This window comes from Corvus brachyrhynchos, unplaced genomic scaffold (assembly GCF_000691975.1).
Source record: "Corvus brachyrhynchos isolate BGI_N302 unplaced genomic scaffold, ASM69197v1 scaffold148, whole genome shotgun sequence".
Taxonomy (NCBI): Eukaryota; Metazoa; Chordata; class Aves; order Passeriformes; family Corvidae; genus Corvus; species Corvus brachyrhynchos.
The window spans coordinates 1,773,556-1,781,065 of NW_008239785.1; the positions used below are offsets into that span (position 1 = coordinate 1,773,556).

Consider the following 7,510-nt stretch of genomic DNA (forward strand, 5'->3'; position numbering starts at 1 on the left):
GTCCCCGCTGCAGTTCGCGGTGTCCCCACAGGGTGGCGCCAGGGAGCCGCTCCGAGCCCCGGGCTGCTCCTGCGCCCAATTCTTTGCTTGGCCACAATTCCAGGCGGATTTTGCGTCCCGGGCTGGTGTCGGAGGAGTTCCGTGTGCTGGCGGCGGCTCTGCCGCAGGGGTGCAGAGCAGGGGGTGCTGGGGCCGCGCTGCACGGGGCTGGCTCCGTGGCTGAGCTGCAGGAGAGTGGGGCAAGCCGGGACCAGGGCCTGTGCGTGGACTCAGTCATGGAATCACCAAGGCAGGGAAAGACCCCTAAGGCCATGGAGTCCAACCATTGACCCAGCACTGCCAAGCCCACCACTAACCCATGTCCCCAAGTGCCACAGCCACGCGTCTTTTAAATCCCCCCAGCGATGGTGACTCCACCACTGCCCTGGGCAGCTGTGCCAGGGCTGGACAAACCTTTTGGAGAAGAAATTTTCCCCAATATCCCATCTAAACTTCCCTTGGAGCAACTTGAGGCTGTTCCCTCTCGTTCTGTCACTTGTTACCTGGGAGAAGAGGCCGATTCCCCCCGGCTCCAGCCTCCACTGCGGCATTTCTCAGCCTGAAGCCGGGTGGGAGCTGCATGTCCAGGGTGCAGCCCTGAGGATGCTCCCGCTGCCCTCCCCAGCGCGGGGAACTCGGCGACCTTCCTGGTCTTTTCCAACCTAAACAGCTCCACGATTCTCCGAATCCCAGCCCGCCGGGAGAGCCCTAATGGGGCTCATGTGATGCGGTTTGCTCTCTCCAGAGCACTCAGCGTTTCCCCGGCGCTGCGCCTCGCTCGGCCAAAGCTCCTAAAGACAAACACCCTTAATTACCCCCTCAACGAGTAAGTGCCGCTTTTGGGTTCAAAACGGTTTTTTTTGCTCTCCCGCCGAGTGTCCTTGGCGTGGGTGTTCGTGCCGCGGCCGCGCATCAATCAGGGCCTGAGCAAACTGCAGCTCCAATTAGGGGCAGCCCGGGCGGCAGCTGCTCCCTGCCCGCCGCTGGCCCTGGTGCGGCTCCGGGCCGCCAGCCCGGTTCCCCCGATTGTTTGTGCACACAAATTAAGCGCGAGCATCTCGCGGCGGTCTGATGGGATGTGCTACATGATGTGGAACAGAACAGGGGGGATCACACGGAGCTCTTCTCCCGGGGTGAGCGTGGGGACAGCGCTGGCGTCGGCGCTGGAGGCAAGTCTGGAGCGAAGCGGTGCAGCTGGGGGAAGGGGAAGAAGAGTTACGATGGGAAGATGTTCCAGATCTTTCTGGTGTTTTGAGAATGGGAGGAGCAGCCCTCGGTTCTGAGAGTTCGCTGCGATGTTTTTTGTAGAGGAAACAGCACCAGGGACCTCAGCACCAGCCAGAGCAGCACTGGGAGCCGGGTGTGTCCCGGCCCAGCCCTCACTGCTTTCCGTGGGGCTGGGATTTCCAGAGCATCCCTGTGCAGGGAGAACAACACCCACGGTCACCCTGCAGAGGCAGAGCTTTTGTCCCACTGTGCCTTTATCCCCCTGCAGAACATTTCCCATCCCAGGTACCAGGCCCCTCTCTGCACACATGGACATAACAGCAGCCCACCTACGGAAAAGCAGCTCCAACCTCAGCTGATCACCGAGAGCCCAGGCAGAGAAACCCCTCCAGCCCCAGAGGTGGGAGCGGGACAGCAGCCACTGCTCCCTGGGCTGCCGTGCCAGGACAGCCAGGCAGTGCCCGTGCGTGGCTCACTGGAGACAGGTTTTCCCTGGATCCTGTGCCCCTGGACATTGCAGCAGCCCCCAGCAGCCGACTGCCCCAGGCCATATCCATGGAGTGCTCCCCTCCACACGCTGCATCTCCTGTGTGCCAGAGGCCTCAAGCAGCTGCTCTGGAGGCTGCCAGAGCTCCTCCACCTACTGCTCCCCCGACCCACAGGAGCTGTAAGTGCCCAGGGTTACAGATAATTCCTCTGCACAACCGAGTGCTTCAGGGCTGAGCCAGGGGGAGTCTGGGGGATGTTTGAATGGATCCTGCTCTGCCCAGGCTTTCCCCTGAAACCCCAGCTGCCCTCTCCTCCTGGCAGGGCAAGCAGAAGGGCAAATGTTGCTCCTCTCCTAGGCCTGTGGCTGTGTGATGTCTGCAGGGACCGCTGTAGCAGCTGTGAGCACAGGCTCAGCTACCCCTCCATGCCCTGGCCTGGGCTGCACTGTGCTGGGTTCTGTACCTGTGCTCTGTGCTGGGCAGGAAAAGCCACTTCACCTGTTGCCATTTGTTGAAAGAAAAGGAGCTGCAGGTGCACACAGAGGCACAGCTGGCTCCAGACCCCAGAGGGGCTTGACCCTCCCTGATCTGCACTTTCCTGCTAAAGCTGAGCCTGAGCACAGGTCCCACACAGACCCCTCAGGCCAGGAGACATCAGACCTGCCTATTTTTAACCCCACTCAGCAGAATCTTGCCCAGCTCTGGCCAAGAGAAGCACTGCTGGAGGCCCAGCACGGCGATGGGCACAGGCAGAGGCTGGGACAGGGCTCGCACTCGCTGTGCCTGGCACAGATCCTGTGGGACAGGCCCCGGGCACTGCTTTGGGTGCATTGAGACATTGGAGCTGCTCTCCAACCCCCCTGCAGCCCAGCACGGTGGCATCCCATACCTCTTGTCCTGCCCCAGCCCCTGCACGGCCAACCCCAGCCCCACACCACGGCCCTGCACGGCCAGAGCTGCCTGACCCCAAGGTCTGAGCGAGGTGACCGCAACCCCAGCAGAGCCGCCCCTGCCACAGCGTTTCATGGGAGCGACGCAAACCCCCCAAATCCCCAATGCCCAGAGAGGGCTGTGCAGGTGGGGGCTGAAGGGCTGGGGAGCGCTGCACCCCCTTCCCACAGCATCCCTGCCCTGCATCCTTACACCACCGGCAGGCATTGGGCGAGGGGCAATTGGTGCTGGAGAGCTCCGCCAATGGCTCTGTTCTTTGCTGGAGCCCGGCGCTGCCGGGGCAGGAGGTGAGCCCGGGGAGAGGGTCCAGGACCTGTGTCCGAAGCTCCCGCACCTCCCGCACCTCCCTCTGCAGCTCCTGCGCCTCCAGCATCTCGGTCTCTGCATCTGCAGCATCTCGGTCAGCATCTTATCCACAGAGCAGTGGCTGCTGTACCCCGCAGGTCTTGGGCTGGGGCTGGCTGGGAGTTGGGGTCCTGGAGCCCCCGAGGGTTCCTGCTCTGCCCAGGGAAGGCAGAGATGGGACACAGGGGAGCCTCTCCCCGTGGAAGCTCGTGGGGCTCTGCCAGCCTGAGCCTGGGGAGGCCGCTGGGACCCCTCAGCAGGGGCTGTTTCCAGGCCCTACCAGGGGTCTCACAGGAGGGGGCTGGCAGCCAGTCTTGCCCATCCCAGCTTCCTCCTTCTACCCTGCAGAGGGATTTCCTTCTGCTTTCAGCACAAGGCTGTGAACCAAAGGGCCTGGTGCTCCTGATCCTGCATCACCCAAACCGAACACAAACCCTCCCTGGACGGTGTGGGGCTCTGCAGGGCCAGCTGGTCAGTGAGAGGTGGGGTCATGGAGGCACTGCATGGCTGGGGCTACCCTGGCCAGGGCTGAGTGTGGGCAGGGCTGGCAGGCACAGCCAGCCTGGTGGGCACATCCCTGTGGCTGCACCCATCACACCCAGCCCCGCTGCTGCCCAAAGTGAGCTGTTCATATTCCATTCCCTGCAGGCAGGAGGGAAGGAAAAGCCATTTCACCTGTTTTCTTCCCTTTTTCCCCAGGCAGGGCTCCATCCTGAGCAGCTCTGTGTGTCCCCGAGGCGCTGGCAAGGGACAGCCACACACCCTGGCAGAGGGTCGTGGTGGCAGCACGAGGTACACGGCTGTGAGACAGAGGTGAGGGCAACCTGGGCCACCACAGCAGGTCCTGGTGGCACCTGCCTGTCCCCTCTGCTGCCTGTCCCCCCCTCCACTGCCTGTCCCCAGCCTTATCCCACACCAGATTCCAGGAGGAGGATTTTCCCTGCCTGGAGGTCGCTGTTGTGGCTCCAGTGCCCACGGGAGAGGTGGCAGCAGGGTGCCCCAGCAAGTGATGCCCATGGCAAGGCTGAGCTCTCCCTGCTGGCACCTGCTCCTCTGGGAAGGGGCTGGAACCCCCAGGTGCCTCCCCAGCGGATCAGGGGCCCACCATCCTGTAGGGCTGGGCTTCTGAAAGCTGCAGACCCCAAATTGCCCATCTCCTTTGGGTCTGGATCTGGGGGGTGACTCTTTAATCCATCAGGCTTTAATATCTCTTTGTGTGTGTGTGTGTGTGTGTGTGTGGCTGCTGAGAAGGTTAAGTGCTCATTACAGCCAGGATGGGCTGTGTGAGGAGAGAGTAAATCAGTACAGGGCACGCTCAGCACAGCAAACACAGCCCTTCTGTGCCTCCCCCCGTGCCGTTTATTACCCCTTTTAACATGTTTGTGTTTTTATTTCAGTGGATCAGCTGTCTTTTAATGGCTGCTTGTTATTTCCTGCACTCAGAGGTAAGAGGGTGTTTTATTGTTGGTCTCTGCTGCTTGGTAAAAACTTCAGTGCGGTTAAATTACTAGAAAAATCATAACTCTGAATGTCCTGACACTGCCAGGGGAGGCTGGAGAGCTGGGGAGGCTCCCTCAGTGCCAGGACATTCCACATAAGGCTGGAGCATGGCAGAGGGAAAGCAAAATGCAGTGATAAGAGCATAAAACACTGATATCGGGCACTGCAGCACCTGAAACGCAGGAGAAAGAAACCGAGACATTTTCCAGCTCCACTTTGCAACAGTTTATTTATTGGGAATGCTTAAAAAAAAACCAAACAAAAAGGGAATAGAGAAAACCAGACTGATGTACAGACCACCCTATCACATGCTCTACACCAGGTCAAACTCAGGACTGCTCGGACACTGGAAGTGCCGTGGGTGCCGGAGCTGTGCCGGGAAGTTGTGGGTGCTGAGGACGAGGTGACACCGGACCCGAATGTGCCCCAGGACAGTGGCACTGGCAGGGTGCCCACATCTGCCAGAGCCCTGGCATTTGTCCCCCGTGCCTGCCAGCCCCCACACAGCGCCCTGGCTGACCCACGGCTGTTCCCCAGGTAAGCCTCCTACTTTTTTGGGAATTCCCCCTCTCCCCACACCCTTCCAGCAACCAGCATCCCTTCCAGCTCCCTCCTCCTTGTCACCTCCAACCCTCTCCGCGCCCATGGGCTGGGTGGGGAAGAGGAGGGAAGGGCTGGGAGGCAGCAGGGGTAGTTTTGGCTGAGGCAGCGCCTGTCCCCACCCAGCCCACCTGAGTCTCCAGCCGGTGCCTTCCCTGGGGCCCGGGCGGCCGGCTCAGCACATGGAGCAGCTGTTGGTCTTGTTCATGGGCGGCCTGAGCGCCGGCTCCTTGGGCAGCGTCTCCCTCCTCTTGTAGAGCGCGGGGCTGAGCCTGCTGGGCAGGTTCAGCTGCTGCAGCAGCTCCCTGAACACCTCCAGGACGTTCTCGTTGTCCTTGGCCGACGTCTCCACGAAGCGGCTGTTCCAGTCCAGCTCCACCAGCGACAGCGCGTCCTCCACCGGCACCTGCCGCTCGCCGCCGCTCTCTGCCTTGTTGCCGACCACCACGATGGGAGGGAACTTGTCCTCCTTCACCTCCAGGATCTCCTCCCGCAGGCTCTTGACGCTCTCGAAGGACTCGGCGTCATCCACGGCGTAGACCAGGGCGAAGGCGTCGCTGTTCTGGATCGAGAGCTTCCTCATGGCCGGGAAGGAGTAGCTGCCGCTGGTGTCCAGGATTTCCACCTTGACCGTGGCCCCACACACCTCGTACTCCTTGCTGTGCAGCTCCTCCACCGTGCGCCGGTGCTTGGGCTCGAAGGTGTCCATCAGGAAGCGGCGGATGAGCGATGTCTTGCCCACGCCGGCGGCTCCCAGGAAGACCAACCGGACGTGGTTCTTCTCCTTCACCACCAGGGACATGACTGGCACAGAGGGGACAGGATGCTCCGCAGCTGGTGCTCACCCCACAGGTGTCCCTGGGTGGCTGCAGCCCCGGTGTGTCCGTCTGTCCGTCCTCCCCGCACTGACTCAGCGCAGCCCAGGAATGTTGATGCCACCGCTCCGCAAACTTCTCCCTCCTGCTTTGCCGCGGACTCTACAATCCCCAAGTCCAGCTCATTTTTTTATCCTGGTCCCTCTCTGCCATGTGGCACCAAGCTGTCCAATCTCCGTGGGTTGTGGGTGCTGGAGGAGGGGGGGCAGGGAGGGAGGAGAGCGGGGTGCTCCGGGCCAATCCGCAGAGTTCAGCACTGGAAAGCCACTCCAGCCCTGGAGCGCAGCAGCGCTGCATCGCTGCCGGTAGCGCGGGGAGCCGCCGGCCCCGGGGCTGCCCAGCACCGCCAGCTCCTCACGGATTACCGGGAGCTGCTTGGCGTGGGCTCGCTGGCAGCGGGGACACTCAGTGACGATCCCCACCCATGGGGTGGCTCGTGGCCAGCGGCTGGACAGCGGCACCTGCGGCGTTCCCTGCGCGTACCCGGGGCTGGGGACTCGCTTGCAGACGGGGTTGCTGCGAATGTGCCCAAGTCTTCAGTGAAGCGATGAAATATTTGGCTGGAGGGGGAGAATAAGCTCTCCTGTCTGTCATAATCTCCTCATTCAGCTGTCAGTTATCCGGTGATTCTTGTGAAATATTTAACCAGAGGGGGAAATAAAATCTCCATGCAGACGATGCACGGCGCTCTCCGGAGCAGATGCCGGGAGCCTTGGGGAGGAACCGGCTGTGACCCAGCAGTGAGGTTGCTCTAGAGGTGCAGGCTGCCCTGTCCAGGTGTGTTTGCTCAGCACTCACCTTCCATGCCATGCTGGAGCTGTCTGAGAAGCTGATTTATGCCAAGTGCAAATACAAAGGGAACTTGCTCAGAAGTTCAAATAAGTTTCTATCCTAAATTTGTGGATCTGGGTTTTCTGGAGCTTTAATGCAGTTGGTTTTCTTTCCATAGCCAAGTACCACTTCCAGCATTAGTTCTGGATGAATTTGTTCTGTTGATTCCAAAACCCTTTTCACTGGAATTATTCCTGCCTTTTAATTCTCCAGTTATTGTTACATTTTAGCCATGTTAGGAGCTTTCCCAGCTAATCTCGTTATCAGGAGAGCCAAGAGATTATATCAGGATGAGCAGAGTCCTGTCCTGGTGTCAGCCTGCCCTGGGAGAAGGGAAAGGTTGGGTCTACAGCAGGACTGACAGTGGGATTGGTGTCCAGTGACCCACAGCATCACCTGGTGATGCACCTTCACTCACCAGCATGAAGCTCTTTCTGGGGACACTTCCTGAGACATGAGGAGATCCCAAAGGCAATGCCAAGGACTGAGCTGTGGGAGCTGGAAGGAGCTGGGGATGCAGAAGATTTGATGGCAGAGCTGTAGGACCTTGACAGGCTGAAAACCAGGAGAAGGGGGGGATGAGCAGAGGGCGCGTGAAGGAAGCAGTGACGGGGTTTTGGTGCCTGGTGTGACATCAGCACCAGTGGAGATGAG

At 60.4% G+C, this 7,510-nt stretch overlaps 1 pseudogene across 1 annotated transcript; it reads right to left on the reverse strand.

The window, feature by feature from the left end:
- Positions 1-4,751: 4,751 nt before the first annotated feature.
- LOC108448887 lies at positions 4,752-6,534 on the reverse strand (annotated as a pseudogene). The gene has a single exon (XR_001864961.1). The product of XR_001864961.1 is annotated as a GTP-binding protein Rhes pseudogene (transcript).
- Positions 6,535-7,510: the final 976 nt, after the last annotated feature.